This window comes from Caretta caretta, chromosome 9 (assembly GCF_965140235.1).
Source record: "Caretta caretta isolate rCarCar2 chromosome 9, rCarCar1.hap1, whole genome shotgun sequence".
NCBI classification, from domain to species: domain Eukaryota; kingdom Metazoa; phylum Chordata; order Testudines; family Cheloniidae; genus Caretta; species Caretta caretta.
Genome location: NC_134214.1, coordinates 31,869,752 through 31,891,244, shown reverse-complemented (window position 1 = coordinate 31,891,244; position 21,493 = coordinate 31,869,752). Strand labels below are relative to the sequence as shown.

At 40.7% G+C, this 21,493-nt stretch overlaps 1 protein-coding gene across 1 annotated transcript in view; it reads right to left on the bottom strand.

Annotated features, from left to right (window-relative positions):
- Positions 1–21,493, bottom strand: part of SLC9A9 (solute carrier family 9 member A9) — a 316,631-nt gene that overhangs the window by 27,931 nt on the left and 267,207 nt on the right. The gene's annotated exons all lie outside the window — the stretch shown is intronic.

Sequence of the window (21,493 nt, the reverse complement as noted above, 5' to 3'; positions counted from 1 at the left end):
ATGCACAGGAAAGATAGGAAGTATGGTAAGAGACCATGCTGGCAAAACCAGGATATCTTCTTACAAAAATGGAAACTAGGACAAATTATGAAGGATGTATTAAAAAAAAACAACATAAGCATGCAGGGCCAAAATTAGAAAGGCCAAGGCACAAAACGAGATTAAACTAGCTAGGAACATAAAGGGTAACAAGAAAACATTTTACAAATACGTTAGAAGCAAGAGGAAGATCAAGGACAGAGTAGGCCCATTACTCAATGGGGAGGGAAAGACAATAACAGAAAATTTAACAATGGCTGAACTGTACTTTTGTTTCAGTTTTCACTAAAAAGGTTAGCAGTGATCAGATGACTAACATAGTGAATATCAGTGTAAATGGAATAGGATCTGAGGCTAAAATAGGGAAAGAACAAGTAAGAAGCACTTAGACAAATTTGATGTCTTTAAGTCAGCAGAACTTGACAAAATACATCCTAGGATACTTAACTTCAGTACCCAGCAAGATGATGGAGCAAATAATCACTCAATTTGTAGACACCTAGAAGATAATAAGGTGAAAAGTAACAGTTAACATGGATTTGTCAAGAACAAATCATGTCAAACCAACCTAATATTCTTCTTTGACAGGGTAACAAGCCTTGTGGATATGGGGAAGCAGATGATGTGATATATCTCAACTTTAGTAAGGTTTTTGAAACTGTCTCATACGACCTTCTCATTAACAAACTAGAGAAATATAGCCTCGATGAACTTACTAAAAGGTAGGCGCACAACTGGAAAAATTTACTCAGAGGGTAGTTATCAAAGGTTCACAGTCAAGCTGGAAGGGCATACTGAGTGGGGTCCTGCAGGGTTCCGTCCTGGGTCTGGTTCTATTCAATAGCTTTACAAATGATTTGGATAATGGCAAAGATAGTACAGTGAAAAAGCTTGCAGATATTACCAAGCTGTGAGGGGATGAAGACGCTTTGGAGGACAGGATTAGAAATCAAAATGGTTGTGACAATTTGGAAAAATGGTCTGAAATAAATAGAATAAAATTCAATAAGGACAAATGCAAAGTATTACACTGAAGAAGGAATGATCAATTGCAAAATACAAAATGGGAAATGACTGCCTAGAAAAGAGTACTAAAGAAAAAGATCTGGGGGTTATAGTGGATCACAAACTAAATCTTGGTCAACAATCGAATGCTGGTGTAAAAAAAGCAAACATCATTCTGGAACACATTAGCAGGAGTGTTGTAAGCAACACATGAGAAGTAATTCTTCCATTCTATTCAGCACTGATAAGGACTCAGCTGGAGTAGTGTGTCCAGTTCTGGGCAACACACTTCGGGAAAGATGTGGACAAATTGGAGAAAGTCCAGAGGAGAGCATCAAAAATGATTAAAGGTCTAGAAAACATGACCTTCGAGGAGAGATTGAAAAAACTTAGTCTTGAGAAGAGAAGATAGAGGAGGGACATGTTAAACTTTCCTCACATATGTAAAAGGTTTTTATAAAGAGGAGGGTGATAAATTGTTCTCCTTAACCACTGAGGACAAGACAAGATGTAATGGGCTTAAATTGTAGTAAGGAAGATGTAGGTTAGACACTAGAAAAAACTTCCTAACTGTTAGAATAGTTAAGCACTGGAACAAATTACCTCGGGAGGTTATGGTATCTCTGTCATTGGAGGCTTTTAAGAACAGGTTAGACAAACACTTGTTAGGGATGGTCTAGCTAATATTTAGTCCTGCCTCAGTGCAGGGGACTGGACTAGATGACCTATCAAGGTCCCTTCCAGTTCTACATTTCTATGATTCTATGGTTAGTTGAGGAGGAGGAAGTGATGGCAGCAGAGTGTTGCAATTGAGAGTATAGAGTGGTACTGTGCTTTGCTTTGGTACTTGCTAAGGAGGTTGAATAGTGCTCTATAGGCAGTGCTCTATAGGCAGTAACCATAAACTGATGTGCCTATCTGCTCTCTATGTGCTGTCTCGCCTGAACTCTCCTCCTATTGCTCCCTCACCATCAGGTCTGCTCCTTGTGTTCTGATCAGGGCTCTGCTTCCCCTCTGTGCCCATGCTACATGTAGAAGCAGAACATTGATCAGAAGGGGAGGAGCACAGCGGGTGGTGCGGGAGACATTAGCTGGATCATAGACAGCGGTGGAAGAATCATGTGGTGTTTGGACCTGGATCCTTCTGTTAGTCAGTTCATATTATCACCCAGAATTCAAATAAATTTGGAACTCAACTGTTGTGGGTTTATGAGGATGAAATCTGGTTACCAGACTAATCAATGCCAAATGAAAAACATTCTGCCCCTTTAATTCCAGAAAAATGATTTTTTTTTTCCATCTCAGGATATCTGGAGTTTAGTTTCTCTGGTGTACTCATAGGAATCACTTTTTTCTTTTGTATCATCTTGTCCAGGTGTCTCCCCTCTTCTTCGATGACTCACTGTCACACATGGACTGTAACCCATCTCCCCTTTTTCACATTCAGAATTACAGTCAGGATTTTATATTCAGAAACTTAACGCTATTAGTTACAATTTGGTAACAGCGGTCCTCCTGTTTCTTCATTTCTCTGCACAGCTAAACATTTTAAGAATTGTTTTTAATAACAATAGTCCCTGACCCTTGTATGAATATTTAGGCTACAATTCGATTTTGAGATTTTTGCTATATTCTTTGTTACGTCAGTCAAGCACTATGATTGAATTATAGCTGTGTATTACTTTTAAAATTTGTTCTGCGACACAAAATACAAGTTGTTTTGGTAGATTAAGGTTATATTTACTATAGTTCTCAGCAGAGCAAGAATTGAGGGCACTGTTCGATATCAGGCAAAATAACTAGGGCTGTCGATTAATCGCAGTTAACTCATGCGATTAACTCAAAAAAATTAATCGCAGTTTTAATCACACTGTTGAACAAGAGACCACCAATTGAAATTTATTAAATATTTTGGACGTTTTTCTACATTTTCATGTATATCTTGTATTCCGTGTTGTAATTGAAATCAAAGTGTATATTTTTATTTCAAATATTTGAACTGTAAAAATGATAAACAGAAGAAATAGTATTTTTCAATTCACCTAATACAAGCACTGTAGTGCATCTCTTTGTCCTGAAAGTGAAACTTACAAATGTAGATTTTTTTTTTTTGTTATATAACTGCACTCAAAAACAGAACAATGTAAAACTTCAGCGGCTACAAGCCCACTCAGGCCTACTTCTTGTTCAGCCAATCATTAAGACAAACAAGTTTGTTTACATTTACAGGAGATAGTGCTGCCCGCTTCTTGTTTACAAGGTCACCAGAAAGTGAGAACAGGCATTTGCATGGTACTTTTGTTGTCTTAAAAGAGCAACACTCTGATGCAGAAACTACAGAACCCAAACCACCACCACCAAAAAAATAATCAACATTCTGCTGATGACATCTGACTCAGATAATGAAAATGAACACGTGTCAGTCTGCACTGCTTTGGATGGTTTTCGAGTAGAACCCATCATCAACATGGACGCATGTCCTCTGGAATGGTGGTTGAAGCATATGCATCTGGCAAGAAAATATCTTGTGACACCACCTACAACAGTGCCATGAGAATGCCTGTGCTCACTTTCAGGTGACATTGTAAACAAGAAGCAGGCAGCTCTATCTCCTGCAAATGTAAACAAACTTGTTTGTCTGAGTGATTGGCTGAACTAGAAGTAGGTCTGAGTGGACTTGCAAGCTCTAAAATTTTACATTGTTTTATTTTTGAATGCAGTATTTTTGTACATAATTCTATATTTGTAAGTTCAACTTTCATGATAAAGAGATGGCAATACATTACTTGTATTAGGTGAATTGAAAAATACTATTTCTTTTGTCTTTTTACAGTGAAAACGCTTGTAATCAAAAACAAACATAAAGTGAGTACTGTACACTTTGTAATTTGTGTTGTAATTTAAATCAATATATTTGAAAATGTAGAAAACATCCAAAAATATTTAAATAAATGGTATTCTATTACTGTTTAACAGTGTGATTAATCGCACAATTAATTTTTTTTAATCACTTGACAGCCCTAAAATAACAGCAGGACATGTACAAGTTTCTACTACTAGATTTGCAAGTATACTTTAGCTATGACATAAAACATACTTAACAGGATAATGCTCTGGCTCCTTCTAGCAGAATACTTTCATTATGTTAAATTGCTTAGTGGTGTTCTCATGTTGACAGATGTTCACTAAAGTCTGGGTAAACCATTGAGATCTATTTTACTTTTTAATCTAACCTGGATTTGAACTCACAAATGCAGAACAGAAAGATCTGTGCATTAGCCAACTGCACCAAGGCTCACAGATTTCTATGATAATGTGTGTGTGTCACAGTGTTGATAACCTTTGAGACTGTTCTAGCAGTCCTTATGGGATCACTTATATTTTTACTCATAAAAAAGACCAAAATAGTACATTCACTTACATACATCTTCATAAAAGACAGATTTCAGAGTAGCAGCTGTGTTAGTCTGTATCCGCAAAAAGAACAGAACAGGAGTACTTGTGGCACCTTAGAGACTAACAAATTTATTAGAGCATAAGCTTTCGTGGGCTACATATATCCCACTTCATTGGACGCATAGAATGGAACATATAGTAAGAAGATATATATACGTACAGAGAAGATGGAAGTTGCCATATAAACTGTAAGAGGCTAATTAATTAAGATGAACTATTATCAGCAGGAGAAAAAAAACTTTTGTAGTGATAATCAAGATGGCCCATTTAGACAGTTGGCAAGAAGGTGTGAGGATACTTAACTTAAGGAAATAGATTCAATATGTGTAATGACCCAGCCACTCCCAGTCTCTATTCAAACCCAAGTTAATGGTATCTAGTTTGCACATTAATTCAAGCTCAGCAGTTTCTCATTGGAGTCTGCTTTTGAAGCTTTTCTTTTGCAAAATAGCCACCCTTAAACCACAAGAGAGGTTTTAGTTGGGGGCTGAAGGTGACGGCTAGTGGCATTCTGTTATTTTCTTTGTTGGGTCTGTCCTGTAGTAGGTGACTTCTGGGTACTCTTCTGGCTCTGTCAATCTGTTTTTTCACTTCAGCAGGTGGGTATTGTAAGGCTGACTTAGAACAATACTTCCTTAGCTCTCGTCCCCTAACGCCCCTACTCTACTTGCACTACACTGATGACATCTTCATCATCTGGACCCATGGAAAAGAAGCCTTTGAGGAATTCCACCATGATTTCAATAAATACCATCCCACCATCAACCTCAGCCTAGACCAATCCACACAAGCGGTCCATTTCCTGGACACTACAGTGCTAATAAACAATGGTCACATAAACACCACCCTATACCGGAACCCTACTGACCGCTATAATTACCTACATGGCTCCAGCTTCCATCCAGGACACACCACATGATCCATTGTCTACAGCCAAGCTCTAAAATACAACCGCACTTGCTCCAATCCCTCAGACAGAGATGAACACTGACAAGATCTCTATCAAGCATTCTTAAAACTACAATATCCACCTACTGAAGTGAAAAAACAGACTGACAGAGCCAGAAGAGTACCCAGAAATCACCTACTACAGAACAGGCCCAACAAAGAAAATAACAGAACGCCACTAGCCGTCACCTTCAGCCCCCAACTAAAACCTCTCCAGCGCATCATCAAAGATTTACAACCTATCCTGAAAGACGATCCCTCACTCTCACAGCTCTTGGGAGACAGACCAGTCCTCGCTTACAGACAGCCCCCCAACCTGAAGCAAATACGCTCCAGCAACCACACACCACACAACAAAAACACTAACCCAGGAACCTATTCTTGCAACAAAGCCCGATGCCAACACTGTCCACATATTTATTCAAGTGACACCATCATAGGACCTAATCACATTAGCCATGCCATCAGGGGCTCGTTCACCTGCACATCTACCAATGTGATATATGCCATCATGTGCCAGCAATGCCCCTCTGCCATGTACATTGGCCAAACAGGACAGTCTCTATGCAAAAGAATAAATGGACACAAATCTGACATCAGAAATCATAACAGTCAAAAACCGGTAGGAGAATACTTCAACCTCTCTGGCCACTCAGTAAAAGATTTAAGGGTGGCTATTTTGCAACAGAAAAGCTTCAAAAGCAGACTTCAATGAGAAACTGCTGAGCTTGAATTAATATGCAAACTAGATACCATTAACCTGGGTTTGAGTAGAGACTGGGAGTGGCTGGGTTGTTACACATATTCAGTCTATTTCCCTAAGTTAAGTATCCTCACACCTTCTTGTCAACTGTCTAAATGGGCCATCTTGAGTATCACTACAAAAGTTTTTTTTCTCCTGCTGATAATAGCTCATCATAATTAATTAGCCTCTTACAGTTTGTATGAAGAAAAGGAGTACTTGTGGCACCTCAGAGACTAACCAATTTATTTGAGCATGAGCTTTCGTGAGCTACAGCTCACTTAGTCTCTAAGGTGCCACAAGTACTCCTTTTCTTTTTGCAAATACAGACTAACACGGCTGTTACTCTGAAAACAGTTTGTATGGCAACTTCCACCTTCTCTGTATGTATGTATGTATGTATGTATGTATATATCTATCTATCTTCTTACTATAGGTTCCATTCTATGGATCCGATGAAGTAGGCTGTAGCCCACGAAAGCTTATGCTCTAATAAATTTGTTAGTCTCTAAGGTGCCACAAGTACTCCTGTTCTTTTTATAAAAGACAGAGTATTCTTAAAGATGAAGAATAATAATCTGCTATTCTGCTGCGGGGAAAAAAGACCACCTTCATTTTGTATCCATGCTTTTGTGGAGATAATGAATTGGAGGTCTTTCATACTTGTCAAAGTAACACAATACTAATTCTTTCATGGGTGGCAGACCTTACTACTAGAGCTGGTTGAAAAGATTTTGACAAAAGATTTTTCCATTAAGAAATGCTGTTTTATCAAAAAGGTTTCTCAGGTACAGGATTGAATTTCTGGTGAGAGAAAGGCCCTCACCATTAGTCTGGTGGTGATCCAGGTTAAGTCCTCTTTCTCCCTGATTTGGAGCAGATGCCTTGAACCTGGGTCTCCCACGTGAGTGCTAACCACTGGGCTTTTCTCTCTCTCTCTCTGGGGTGGGTGAGTAGAGCTCATATTTTTTTTCCCTGATATGGCACAAGAACAATTTTTAAAATCTCTTTTTTATGAAACAGAATTCTTGTTTTCTGGTCAGCCTTAGTTACTACAGTGACAGACAGGGCTCTATGCCATACACCGTATGGTACATCATCCTCAAGAAAATTGTTGAACTGGGGGGGGGGGGGGGAGAGTATGGGGGGAGTTTTCTTCAAGAATATCTTCCAGAAACTGGTCTGTAAACTTAACAAGACCTCATCATCATTGAAAATTGACAGTCTCAGATTAGTGGGCAATTTTTTTTGGGCTCTCAGCAATATAAGAAATTAAAGAGGAAGTGAAGATGTGACAGAAGGTCAGATTCTGATCTAGGTTACTCTGACGTATTTAGGGTAATGTCAATAATGTCAACTTAATCAGGAACCAAATCTGGCCCAGAGTGAGGATTCCAGTAGGTTCACAGAAGACAAGGTGTATCAGCCTATATGATGATGTTATCAAACAATTCCAAGGCAGACTGTCTAAAAGAAGGTTTCAGAGTAGTAGTCGTGTTAGTCTGTATCCGCAAAAAGAACAGAAGTACTTGTGGCAACTTAGAGACAAACAAAGGTGCCACAAGTACTCCTGTTCTTTTTGTCTAAAATAAATCTCTTTTAGGAATTGAATGATGCTCTGATGACACCCTGCTGAAAATGTGGTTTAAAAAGAAAAACTAACTAACCCTTAATTATAACGTCACAAACACTGTCTACCCTATTAGTATATTGAAGGATAGAGAATTGATTTGGCCAGAAAAGGAACTATCCAGAACTTTTGCTCAAACTTCAAATTAATTGCACACACCCTATTTTGACCTTTTGGAGCAGTTCAGTTAAGCCCTGCCTCTTCCCTGTGTTGTGGTATTGGGTTTTTGGTTCTTGTTGTTTATTATTTGTAGTATAGAAGCACGTAGAGTTCCCTATGGAGTCAAAGCCCCATTGTGCTAGGCACGGTACACAGAAGTACATAGCAAGAGACCGATCCTGTCCCGAAGAACTTGCAACCTAAATAGACAAGACAAAGGAGAAACAGATGCAGAGATGAACTGACTTATTTGAGGTCACACAGCAAATTAGTGGGACAGCTGGGAACAGCACCTAGTTGACCTGATTCTCAGTTCAATGCCCTATTTATTAGACAATGCTACTTCCTCCAGGCCTCCACTGCTTGACATTTGAGAAGCAGAATGTGCAGGGACCCTGGGAATCTGCATATCTTGGGCTCTTTGGAATTTGACTCCTCTGATGCACTCATGGGCATCACTCCAGACAGAATCCCAGAGTGCCTGCTAAGTAGAGCTGGTTGCATAATGGACTGGATTTTGCTTTTAATTACACCAGTTGGATTTACACTGGCATAACTAAGAGATGCATTTGGCCCAATAGCCATGAGTAATTTATTCAACACATTTTCTTCTATCAAATGTTGAATAAATTACATGTGATTACTTTTCTTTTTTTTTTTTTTGCAATTTACCAGCTTTTTAGGTGGTGGGACAGTATTTATCATATACATTATTTGCATTTTCTCCCCCTCAAAACGTGAATAATGTATTCACAAATAACTTTAACCAGTATTCAGCCCGCTCTCCTGATAAATATGAAGTACACAGCACTGGAAGTGGTACTTCCACATACTGCTGCAATGGGGAGTGTCATGGACACTTCCGATGCATGCATTTGCAGGGTCAGGAGGGGAAAGATTCATCCCCCTGAAAGGTTCTGCTTGTGGCACTGAGAGCTGCAGATACTTCATCTGAAGAATACTACTGCTCTGCTGCCAGGTTAGAAACCTCCTCATAGCCAAAGTATGACAGTGGGTTACAAGAAAGACTCTGCCCAAAGGTTCATCCAGTTCAAATGAAGACACAGTCTTTTATAGGCTTATCTGAACTGGACTTCTGATTCTTTTATGGCTCACTCATAATTAATGGCAACAAACAATTAATTGTAACAGTATGTGACCTGTCTATCAGGCAGCCTTTCCATTAGTTCTTGGGGTTGTGTGGGGAATTAAATGTAACATTCAATTTTGTTTTATTATTCAACAAGTCCTCAGCAGGGAGCTAATAGTTCAGTGCTTTGAGACAAAACAGAAAAGTGGGACATTGCAGGAAATCTCACAGAACTGGTAGTGAATAGCAACTAATGATGGGCTATGCCACAAATCTCAATGTTTCCCACATAGTGGGTGGTGTTTAGATCCAAGGTCTGGACCTATTTGATTCAGTTAAGAAGTCTCCATAGACGCGTGATAAATGTGATAAATCACATTTTTTAAAAGCAACATACTGTCTGAGAATCAATCCATTTAAAAAAGCATCAACAGTGAGGACTGGCAAAGACACACTTCAGTTTATCTTTTCAGTCACCTGACTAATGGAAGATGCATTTTCTTCCCATTTTACTAGACATGTTACTCCAAAACCAATTTCCCCTAAATTAGATTTCTGCAAAGATAAGTGGCATCACCTGACAAGAACTGAATGAAAGGAATCCACAGAAACTTTCAAATAACCATATGTGCTCATCTGGATCTCTCTGCTGAGAATATTCAATGAACAAAATGTTGGCAATCCAGCAATAGAAACAGTGAATCATTTTCTTTGAGAGAACAGCTATATCAGTTTCTCGCTATTTTGGACTCAATTGTCAAAACTGATTTTTGCTCATGAGTGTTTCAGTTTTGGGGAACCCGTAATGACTAGTCACTTTTGAAAATGTAAGTCTTTGTGCATAAAATTAGGTTATAAAGTAAATATGAAGAAAAGGTTAGGATGGAAAATAATAAAGGATTTTTTAAATATTGGCAAGTATTTATGAGTGTAAGAAGGGCTAGATGCTGTCTGCATTACTCACACAAGGAGTCCCACTGATGTCAATAGGACTACTCGTACAAGTAGATTGAGCAGGATTTGGCCCCAAATCCTTATATTTTAAGTGTAATATAATACAAAACCTACACATATCACTTCCAGCAGGCTACCCAAAACCTGATCTCCATTTTAAGGTTTCTAGTACTGTTTTGTTTGACCTTTGCTTAAACAGCCACCTGTGCTCAGCAATCGTTTTCTTGAGGGTCACTTAAGATGTATTTCACTGTACAAGTTAGCCAGTCAGATGTCAAAGAAAAGGGTTTCTTATTTGGTTATAGATCTAGGGTGAAATCAGGCTCCACTGAACTCAATGGGAGTTTTGCCATTGAAATTTAGTAGATTTGGGATTTCACCCATCTATTTTATTACATTTTTTCTCTTCTTCACTCCTTTTCTGTGCTGAATTACAAAGGCATTTCTTTGATAGCGTAGCATATACATTTGTATAAATCTAGCCCCTTTATTATTTATGTAGTAACATTTGTTAGATTTCTATAAAATCATTTGATAGAAATGGCATTCACTGCCATATTTAATTTTTGTTTCTGTTTAAATATGTAAAATTATAGATAAGTACTCTTCTGGAATTTTTTTTTACTTTATCTCTTTAACAAACAACTACATTGTTGATAGGTAGCAAGAACACAACTGACAATGCTGTACCTGTCAATCTCCCACCTTGTCTACAGATAGCAAGTAGATAGCGTAGTGAGTGCTCATTAGGCAATTTTGCAGATTCTCTATAATGATAGCAAATGTGATGAGCTACTGTATACATGTAAAAGCATATAACGAGAGCTGGTACAATGGCAGAATGAAGATGATTAATGATCCTGAATCATATTCATACAGTTTTGCCTTTTTTAACAGGATGATTCAGGACTATTTCAGAAATTAGAAGTTCTCTTTTACAGATACACAACAGCACTGAGTGACCCAGAGTGACATTTTGAGATGTTTACAGGCCAGTAACTGTTAATGAATGAGCAAAGTACTCCCATTCTATCCTGGTTTCAGAGTAGCAGCCGTGTTAGTCTGTATCCGCAAAAAGAAAAGGAGGACTTGTGGCACCTTAGAGACTAACCAATTTATTTGAGCATAAGCTTTCGTGAGCTACAGCATTGGAATGCATCCGATGAAGTGAGCTGTAGCTCACGAAAGCTTATGCTCAAATAAATTTGTTAGTCCCTAAGGTGCCACAGGTCCTCCTTTTCCATTCTATCCTGGTGTTTTATAACACCTCCAGCTCTTATAGCAAAAGGTAAGCTTCTTGAAACAAGTTCTATCAATCTTATAATTCCCCCTCCCTTTTCAGTTTTGTCTGGGGGCTATTTAATATAATTCCAACATTTTCCACATCTATTGGTAAATATTTATTATATTCACAATCTTGTCTGAAAAATTGCCCAGGAAACACATGAATCAGCTGTAATAGTAAAGTTGTAGGCCCAAGTTTATTACAAGTGCACCGGTAAAAGTGGAGGCTTTGTTTGAAAATTAGGACCGTAACCCCTGTGGGTTGCAGTCTATCCATCTGTCAAATGGGAACGGTAATATTTATCTCATGTGTAATTTCTAAGATAATAATGAGTGCTGGTGCACTACTTTGAGATCCAAGGATGAAATAAACTTTTGAAATACACAGTGTTATTGAGGCAATCCATTTATTTATTCCAAATCAGGCAATAAGGGCCTAACACTGTATCCAGTGAAGTCAGTGGTAAAGTTCCTATTGACTTTGGTGGTGGAGGATCAGGGCCCAAACGACTTGTCTAAAGTTGACACAGCAAGTCAGTGGCAAAGCTGGGAATAGAGCCCAAGAGCACTGACTTCTGGTCACACCACGAGACAACTCTCCTTCTTAAGGGAGTGATTTAGGGAGGCTCAAAATGTTCACAGTGAAACTTGAAATTGGAAGATTTTTTTATTTATCTAAATTTGACATTTGGGTTTCTTTTCATCAACGTTTTACTTAATTTCATGGGCTCATTTGTGACTGAAAACGTGTAACATTCTATGATTTTTTTTCCACGGCCAAAACAACATTTGCATAAAATTTGACTATCATACATTATAAGGGGCATGAAAACTGATGCCATGCCCCTATAATGATAACCACAATATGGCAATTCCACACAGGCCTATTAGTAACACAGAGGGATTGCTGATAATGGTTATTTTCTTCAGTGAAACTTTTATATTCAAGTGCTAGTGATATTTACTTCCGTTGCCACCTGAAATATGAACATTGTGAATCAATGGAAACCTATTTCTTTAAAACTACATTTCGGACAAGAAGAGTATGAATCCAAGCAATACTGTAACTTCCTTCTAACAGTGAGAATTGCCAGCTTTCCTTGTCACAATAACAAAAGTTGTTTTTAGAAGAAGCAAATCTGAATAAAGGAAAATGGGGAATTTATGAAGGAAAAAGCCTATATGCCCATATGGAGATTTCTGGTAGAAAAAATGTGCCAGACTTCCCCCCACCCCACAATTCTATATGAATCCACTATTGCTGCTCAGTGGATGGTCTGCTTTCTGATAATTCACATGTCAAGAATCCTTTTCTACTAAAGAGATTTTTTTGGGCCACCCCTTCAAAGGAAGTTGCAATTGTTTTCTTCATATAACAGCACATTTGTGTCTGCAAAGAGATATTTGCAAGTAGAATCAAGTTATACTGCACACCTCCCTGCCCATCTGCGTAGGCAGCAGTCCTTAGTTAGCAAGCAGAATTGTGAGATTTTTGTAAGGGCATCTGCTGCCCCTTCCTTTGAAGATTTGACCTCACAAATCTGAAATGTAAATGTCTCATTGTGTCCTTTGCCATATGCAATAGAGCAACCGACAAACTATCCCCAAAAGTACAGGTCAACCAGCAATACTGCACGTTAGTGTCTGTAATATGATATTCAATGCTTCTAAACTTTTGAAGTTTATGGGCCAGTCATTCGAAGGGGTTTATCATTTAAGGCAAAAATAAGAAGTGTATAAATCTTTGATATTCTGGACATACTGCAAAAACTGTTTCCCAGGCTTTTGAGAAGTAGTTGGGTTATGGGGGGAGGGAGGGAATGTGTGTTGAATGAGTGAGATATAAAGCACATAACTTGTTGGTTTATTTTGTTAGTTTTGAAATGCTTTTATTGTGGGTCTGTGTCTAGTGATAACAACAGATGCATTTAGTAATGGTATTAAATACATAAATAAAATAAATTACTTGTTTTGTAGACAACGACAAAGGTGTTATCTTGTAAAATGATGGACTGTTATGAACTTTAACTAATGCATTATTTAATTTAATTTTTGTAAAGTGTATTGAAGATGAAAGGTGTTGTATGGAGCACAAGGTACCACTGCAATTGAAGCCAAGTGCATGCTTGTAAGAACACGTGTGGTATTATTGTTGTTACTCTGGACCTCCAACCAGACGATTGAAAGAGAAGCAAATGTGCAAGAGCTGTCCCAGCCATTGATCTGATCTAGTAAGATATAGAACACAGTCTCAGCTGTTAGGGGGTGAAGCCGGGGTAAGGTTTCATTAGAAGGAACATTTTCTGGGACATTATCAACAGCATCTGCGAATCACAAAACAGGCAGTGATTCACATAGGATTATCCATTTGTCTTCTCCAATGAGGGCTACTCTCAGTTGGTGTAAATTACAAACTCCTAAAGGGCAGGAGTAAATTTAAGTGGAGCCCCTGACAAGGCCTGAGAGAATTGTGCTTGAACTGGGAGGAATGGCATCTTTTGAAAGTTTCTAAATAAAAATATAAACTATTTAAGGCCTTGCTACATCAAAGTCAAAAGCCTGTGCTGCAGAAATGGAGATGGGAGAAAAACTCTCTTCCAAAGCCTGATAAGCAGTGATGATCTTAACAACCAGTTCCCTATAAAAAGTTCTGATTTGAGGGATGTGCCCCAGTATGTTTGTTTTGTACCAACAGGGTTATCATACGTCCGTATTTTCCCTGGAGGAATTTTTAAAATTTAAAAATTCCTCCCGGATGGCGATTTAAGAACCAAAAAGCCTGACCTGTCCGGATGTACGTTAACCCTGCCTAAAGTTCTTTTTTAAAAAGATGGGCCTGAACTAGAAATGAGCTCCGTTTCACATGTGTGGGTCCCTGCCACTCCCTGGGGGTGTGCTAGGGTGACCATGTCCCAGTTTTATAGGGACAGTCCTGGTTTTGGGATCTTTTTCTTTATATAGGCTCCTATTACCCCCCACCCCCGTCCTGACTTTTCCACACTTGCTGTCTGGTCACCCTAGGGTGTGCACATGTGCGGGTCCCAACTGCTCCCTGCCCCCCTCATTGAAGCAGGTGTGCAGGGTTACTGCCCTGGGAACTGCAGGGCACCAGTGGATGCGGGGCCAGCTGCAGACAGGGCAGGGCTAGCTGGAAGCAGGGGTGCGGGGCTGGCTGCGGGCAGGGCAGGGGGTGTGGAGCTGGCTGGAGACAGGGCAGGGGCTGACTGGAGGTAGGGGCTGGCTGCAGGCAGGGAGGGGGGTGCAGGGCTGGCTGGAGACAGGGGCTGGCTGCAGGCAGGGCAGGGGATGCGTGCGGCAGGGGTTGGCTGGATACAGGGCAGGGGGTGCAGCAGGGGCTGGCTGCAGGCGGGGGCTGGCTGGAGACAGGGCAGCAGGTGCGTGTGGCAGGGGCTGGCTGCGGGCAGGGGGTGTGTGCAGCAGGGGCTGGCTGCGGGCAGGGGGTGAAGGGGTGGCTGGAGACAGGGGCTGGTGCGGGCAGGGGATGCTGGGGGTGCGGCAGGGGCTGGCTGCAGGCAGGGCAAGGGGTGACTGGACACAGGGGCTGGCTGCAGGCAGGGGGTGCGGGGGTGGTTGGAGATGGGGGCTGGCTGTGGTCAGGGCAGGGGGTACAGCAGGGGCTGGCTGGATGCAGGGGGTGGCTGGAGACGGGGGCTGGCTGCAGGCAGGGGGTGCAGGGGGTGGCTGGAGACAGGGGCTGGCTGCAGGCAGGGGGTGTGGCAGGGGCTGGCTGCAGGCAAGGGGGGGGGGGGGGGCTGGAGGCAGGGGCTGGCTGTGGGCAGGGCAGAGGTGGCTGGAGGCAGGGGCTGGCTGCCAGCAGGGTGGTGGGTACTCACGGGGAGAGCAGCAGGACGCAGCCCAGGCCCAGCAGAGCAGCCAGGGACCCACCAGGCAGCAGCGGGAGCCCAGGGCCAGGGGTCGGGGGAGCAGCTGCATCAGGTCTCGTGCCCAGGGCCAGGTGGCAGCCCACATCGCTCCCGCAGCGCAGCACCCCCAGAGGCCAGAGGAGGAATTACATCACTTCCCCGGCCAGAGCCCATCAAAGCCTCAGCGCCCCCTACAGGGAAGCGGGTTAACAACCGGTTCTAAAACTGCTTCAAAATTTAACAACCGGTTCACGCGAACCAGTGCCAACCGGCTCCAGCTCACCACTGCTGATTAGGATTTCAAATACTTCAAATTTTCACAAATTAACAAGAGGCAATTTTCTAACAAAGTAACAAGCATCACTTCACCTTTGCTTGCAGGATCAGTGTCCTTGAAGTTAGCAGTGCAGAGGAAGGTAATACGTTTTTAATTGAGCAGATTTCTCCAGGTGCTATTCCACATGGATAATACTGAAGCATATTGCTTTGAATCACTTTTGCCTTTTTTTGTAATGTGCAGGCTCAAAAATCAAGACCTGCTTTTAAAAATATGTCCCTATATGTTCCCCCTAAAGTTCATCTCAAAATAAAGCACTTTCAGGGAAAATGAAATTAGCCCCTCTAGGGAAGGGTACAGATAATAAAAGTAATGGTAGTCCTCAGATATAATTAGAGATTTTCAGTTTTAACATTGATAATCCCATCCAGAGTCTTTAAAATGAAAGGTGATACAATATTATCATTTATGTGGGATAATACTGTACCAAGAATTACAGATAGAAAATTGCAGAGTCTAAGTAAATGGAGAAGATTTAAATGACCTACTCTGGAGCTTCATTATATTGCATCTGGTTTATATATGCAGGTGCAAAGAGATGTGGTGGGATTAAAAAATAAAAAGCAGACCATAATCCCACTATTAAATAACATTTTGGTAGCATTACATTTAAATAGACTCTATTAGTGTAATCCATATCATTCAGCACATTTCGGTAAATGGAGAAATCCCAAAATAAAGTTTATGGGATGTGTAGTCAACTGGAAAATCTGGATGGATGCTGCTATTACAACCATGTGTTTCATGAGGCATCATTTAAGTCCTTTGAAAATACATGCAACCATTTTTACTCCGAAAATGGATTATTCCAATATCACCCACTGAAGCTGTGGAGATAAAAGATCTTTAACCACCATCAGTTATTAATTTATTTACAAACTGGAGAGGATCAAAGCACATATGTAGAGTTAATATATAATTTTTGTCTGATCTTAGATTAAAAGAAGAAAAAAATCCTGCAGGAAGAAATTGAGGAAGTGCAGCAGGTAAGGATGTCAAATGCACCTGATCAGTCTGCTAGAAAAGCACGACTGACTGGTAGTGTTTAAAATTTTACACAAGTTTTATTGGACTCCATCCAGACTTTTCAGTAAGAGATAACTGTCCAATGATAACTGTCAAAGGTGCCAGTGAGAGGCTGGAGATGCTTTCCATATCTTAGGTCATGTTGCAATCTCAATCACTTTTGGCAGCAACTGATTATGTACTAGCAGATATTCTAGGCCATAGACACGACAGATGGTAATCCTACATGATTCAGGAGCAATGCTGGGTTTCTGTAATCCTAACTGGAAGATAACTAGGCTATTGTGAGGTAAGTGATCATCAGAAGCCTACTGACTCTCCAGATAACAGACTGGTACTCCCAGATATTAGAAAAGCAGCTCAAAAACATGTAATCTTTTTCCTAAAATGGACAGAATTCCCCATGTCTGCTACTGGCGTAGGGTGTCCTGGAAAGCCCACACGGGAGAGCCAGTGGAGTGCTCACTCGAGAGGGGGTTTGCACGCTCTCCATGCCATGGAACAGCTCTACAGGGAATGTAGCCAGCAAGGCTGAATTGGGGGGAGGGAAGAAAAGCAGTGATACACTCCAAAACTTCACCTGCTTGAGAAACCATTCATAGCAGCGTGTGCAGGTCTTCACTGAGATGAAACAGGCAGTTCAGATTTCACAAGCCTATTATTTTACACTGTCTTCAGACTCACTGCATTGGTGAGGCTCAGTTTATCATTTGCAGGTTATTTTAACAATCATAAGGAGTAAAGACTTCTTAGCTGCTTTCAATCAGCTCAGCTCCATTGATTTCAATGCAGATATGCTGGTTTATGCCGTGTGAGGATGTGGCCCTAATGTAATTATTTTTTAAATTACATCTTAGATGGCAGCCTCCCCTACACCCACCTCCCCTGCAAATATCCCAACTCTGGCTCACTGGCCCAGTTCATTGCCTGATAGCCAGTGAATCTGGAAAACTATGGATTCATTAGCTAAAACTCATACAGAAGAGCATATGTGCAATGGCCAGAGAACAGGTCTATGAGTGCCTCAGACTGTCTTCCTTTAAACTTGAGATTTGCTCAGGAATGAAGAATTGGGCCATAAATGATACTTGCTTCTGGGCTGGCTTTTGTCATAACAGGTCCACACTGGATAAGAACTGACGATGCTGGCTTCTCAAATACCTTCCTTGCTAGTCTGCTTTTTTAAAAAAATCCACTCATTTTATTATCTATATTTACATATATTTATCTGTGTGACAGGTCCAAAGGTGTCCCAGATGATTAACTAGTGTAATGTAATTCAAAATTCAGTTAATTCTAAGTGAAAAAATTAAAACCAAATCTCTCATTATATACATGAAACCAAAAGTATGGAACAGCACAGACTCAGACACAGGCATGCATTTTACAGTGATTAAAATTTTATATTTTAAGGTTTGTATTTAAGATAGAATTCATTTCCTTGCTATTTGACAGAAGACAATGATATATAAACATTGAGTGACACACTATTGTAATACTTAGATGGATCTTGTTATAGCTTTTGGTGTGTTTCCCCCGCCCCTTTTTATCTCAATGAGGTATTTTGTGATACTGATTTTGATTCTGTAGCCTTCAGTCAAGTCCCCACCCATTGCTGTTAAATGTGGTTTTACTTTTCAGAAAGGAAGACAGAGCTGGACTACTTCTTATTGTAAAATACTATGCTCAGTGAAAATAGTGCCTAACATACATGAGCCCCAGATGAAGACTGACTGATTTTTCAATACATTAGTGATAATCAGTCTTGAACATACTGCTATATTTTTTAAAGGCTGTTGATTTCTTGTGGGATATTGAAACTAAGTGAAGTCCTCTTAGTAGCGTTACCATTAATTACTTATGTCTTAGTATCATACGCTCCCTGATGAAACATTCTGCTCTGAGTGGAAAAGCACCCACTGACTTCCACGGGAACTAAATTTGACAGTTGCCAAGGCAAGCTATTCCCTCAGCTACCATAGTGTCAATTTGGAAGGACTCTGCTTATATCTTTGGAATTCCAGTGGATTTATACCAATGTAATTGGTGACAGAATGTGACCCATGGACTCTGACTCCCAGGAAGAGGGAGGGGTTAGGCAACCGTATAAGATACCCTAAGGCGTATTCTGCTCTCACCTCCAGGATGCAAACAGGTGTTCCCTGGGTGGAGTCAGGCAGAAGGCTCTACAACTCCATCCATGTTTCATGTCAAAGAAGTGCCAGCACTACATTGAGCCTTTAGAGAGTATGGAGGACTTGTGGCACCTTAGAGACGAACCAATTTATTTGAGCATAAGCTTTCGTGAGCTACAGCTCACTTCATCGAATGCATACTGTGGAAAGTGTAGAAGATTTTATTATATACACACAAAGCATGAAAAAATACCTCCTCCCACCCCACTCTCCTGCTGGTAATAGCTTATCCAAAGTGATCACTCTCCTTACAATGTGTATGATAATCAAGGTGGGTCATTTCCAGCACAAATCCAGGTTTTCCCACTTCCCCCCATCCATCGGTGATCTTCCTGATAACACCATCCTGGCCACTGTGGATGTAGAAGCCCTCTACACCAACATTCCACACAAAGGTGGACTACAAGCCGTCAAGAACACTATCCCTGATAATGTCACGGCTAACCTGGTGGCTGAACTTTGTGACTTTGTTCTTACCCATAACTATTTTACATTTGGGGACAATGTATACCTTCAGATCAGCGGCACTGCTATGGGTACCTGCATGGCCCCACAGTATGCCAACATTTTTATGGCTGATTTAGAACAACGCTTCCTCAGCTCTCGTCCCCTAACGCCCCTACTGTACTTGCGCTATATTGATGACATCTTCATCATCTGGACCCATGGAAAAGAAGCCCTTGAGGAATTCCACCATGATTTCAACAATTTCCATCCCACCATCAACCTCAGCCTGGCCCAGTCCACACAAGAGATCCACTTCCTGGACACTACAGTGCTAATAAATGATGGTCACATAAACACCACCCTGTACCGGAAACCTACTGACCGCTATTCCTACCTACATGCCTCCAGCTTTCACCCTGACCACACCACACGATTCATTGTCTACAGCCAAGCTCTGCGATACAACCGCATTTGCTCCAACCCCTCAGACAGAGACAAACACCTACAACAGCTCTATCAAGATTCTTACCACTACAATACCCACCTGCGGAAGTGAAGAAACAGATTGATAGAGCCAGAAGAGTTCCCAAAAGTCACCTACTACAGGACAGGCCAAACAAAGAAAATAACAGAACGCCACTAGCAGTCACCTTCAGCCCCCAACTAAAACCCCTCCAACGCATTATTAAGGATCTACAACCTATCCTGAAGGATGACCCAACACTCTCACAAATCTTGGGAGACAGGCCAGTCCTTGCCTACAGACAGCCCCCCAACCTGAAGCAAATACTCACCAGCAACCACATACCACACAACAGAACCACTAACCCAGGAACCTATCCTTGCAACAAAGCCCGTTGCCAACTGTGCCCACATATCTAGTCAGGGGACACCATCACAGGGCCTAATCACATCAGCCACACTATCAGAGGCTCGTTCACCTGCACATCCACCAATGTGATATATGCCATCATGTGCCAGCAATGCCCCTCTGCCATGTACATTGGTCAAACTGGACAGTCTCTACGTAAAAGAGTAAATGGACACAAATCAGATGTCAAGAATTATAACATTCATAAACCAGTCGGAGAACACTTCAGTCTCTCTGGTCACGCGATTACAGACATGAAAGTCGCTATTTTACAACAAAAAAACTTCAAATCCAGACTCCAGCGAGAAACTGCTGAATTGGAATTCATTTTCAAATTGGATACAATTAACTTAGGCTTGAATAGAGACTGGGAGTGGCTTAGTCATTATGCAAGGTAGCCTATTTCCCCTTGTTTTTTCCTACCTCCCCCCCCCCCCCCCCGAGACGTTCTTGTTAAACCCTGGATTTGTGCTGGAAATGGCCCACCTTGATTATCATACACAATGTAAGGAGAGTGGTCACTTTGGATAAGCTATTACCAGCAGGAGAGTGGGATGGGAGGAGGTATTGTTTCATGCTTTGTGTGTATATAATAAAATCTTCTATACTTTCCACAGTATGTATTCGATGAAGTGAGCTGTAGCTCACGAAAGCTTATGCTCAAATAAATTGGTTAGTCTCTAAGGTGCCACAAGTACTCCTTTTCTTTTTGCGAATACAGACTAACACGGCTGTTACTCTGAAACCTTTAGAGAGTATGGGTCCAAATTCTGATCTAGATTCCACAGCAATTCATTGACTCCCATAGATGTATTCTGAATTTATATAGGAATAAATTAGAACAGGATCTGGTCTGATATCATTCATTGTGTCATTTGCTTATGGATATCAGTACACAATGACAATGAATAAGTGTGTTGTTCTTGCATGTAATATAGCCATATACTTTCTATGTGATATGTCCATTTTTCATAACAGTTACACATAAATGCAATTTTAAGCAAAAATAGAATATAACATAGCCAGTACCTGTGTAGAACAGAAAGAAGCAAGTTCCACATTCCTATAACACAGTGCCTAGAAATGTAATTAATGCACAGTCTAAAGGGACTCGCTGAAATTCTGTACAGGATCATTATATTCCATGACCTTCCAGGCTCTCTATCATTTGCTGTGAAATTTGTTGCTAGAAGCTTTTACCGCCTCTGTTTTGATTTCATTTCAAAGAAATGTATGTAGCCTGGCAGCAGCCATCAAAACTGCAAGCATTAGGACAAAGAACAGGGGCAGAGGAGCATATAAGAATCAAATCATCTCCTGAATGTGATAGACGATAGCTGTTTAGAATTAGTTTTAAGTATGGTTTGATAGTTACGGTTTTACATTTAAGATTTTCTTTTAAAATGCTCATTGTTAAATCATGTAT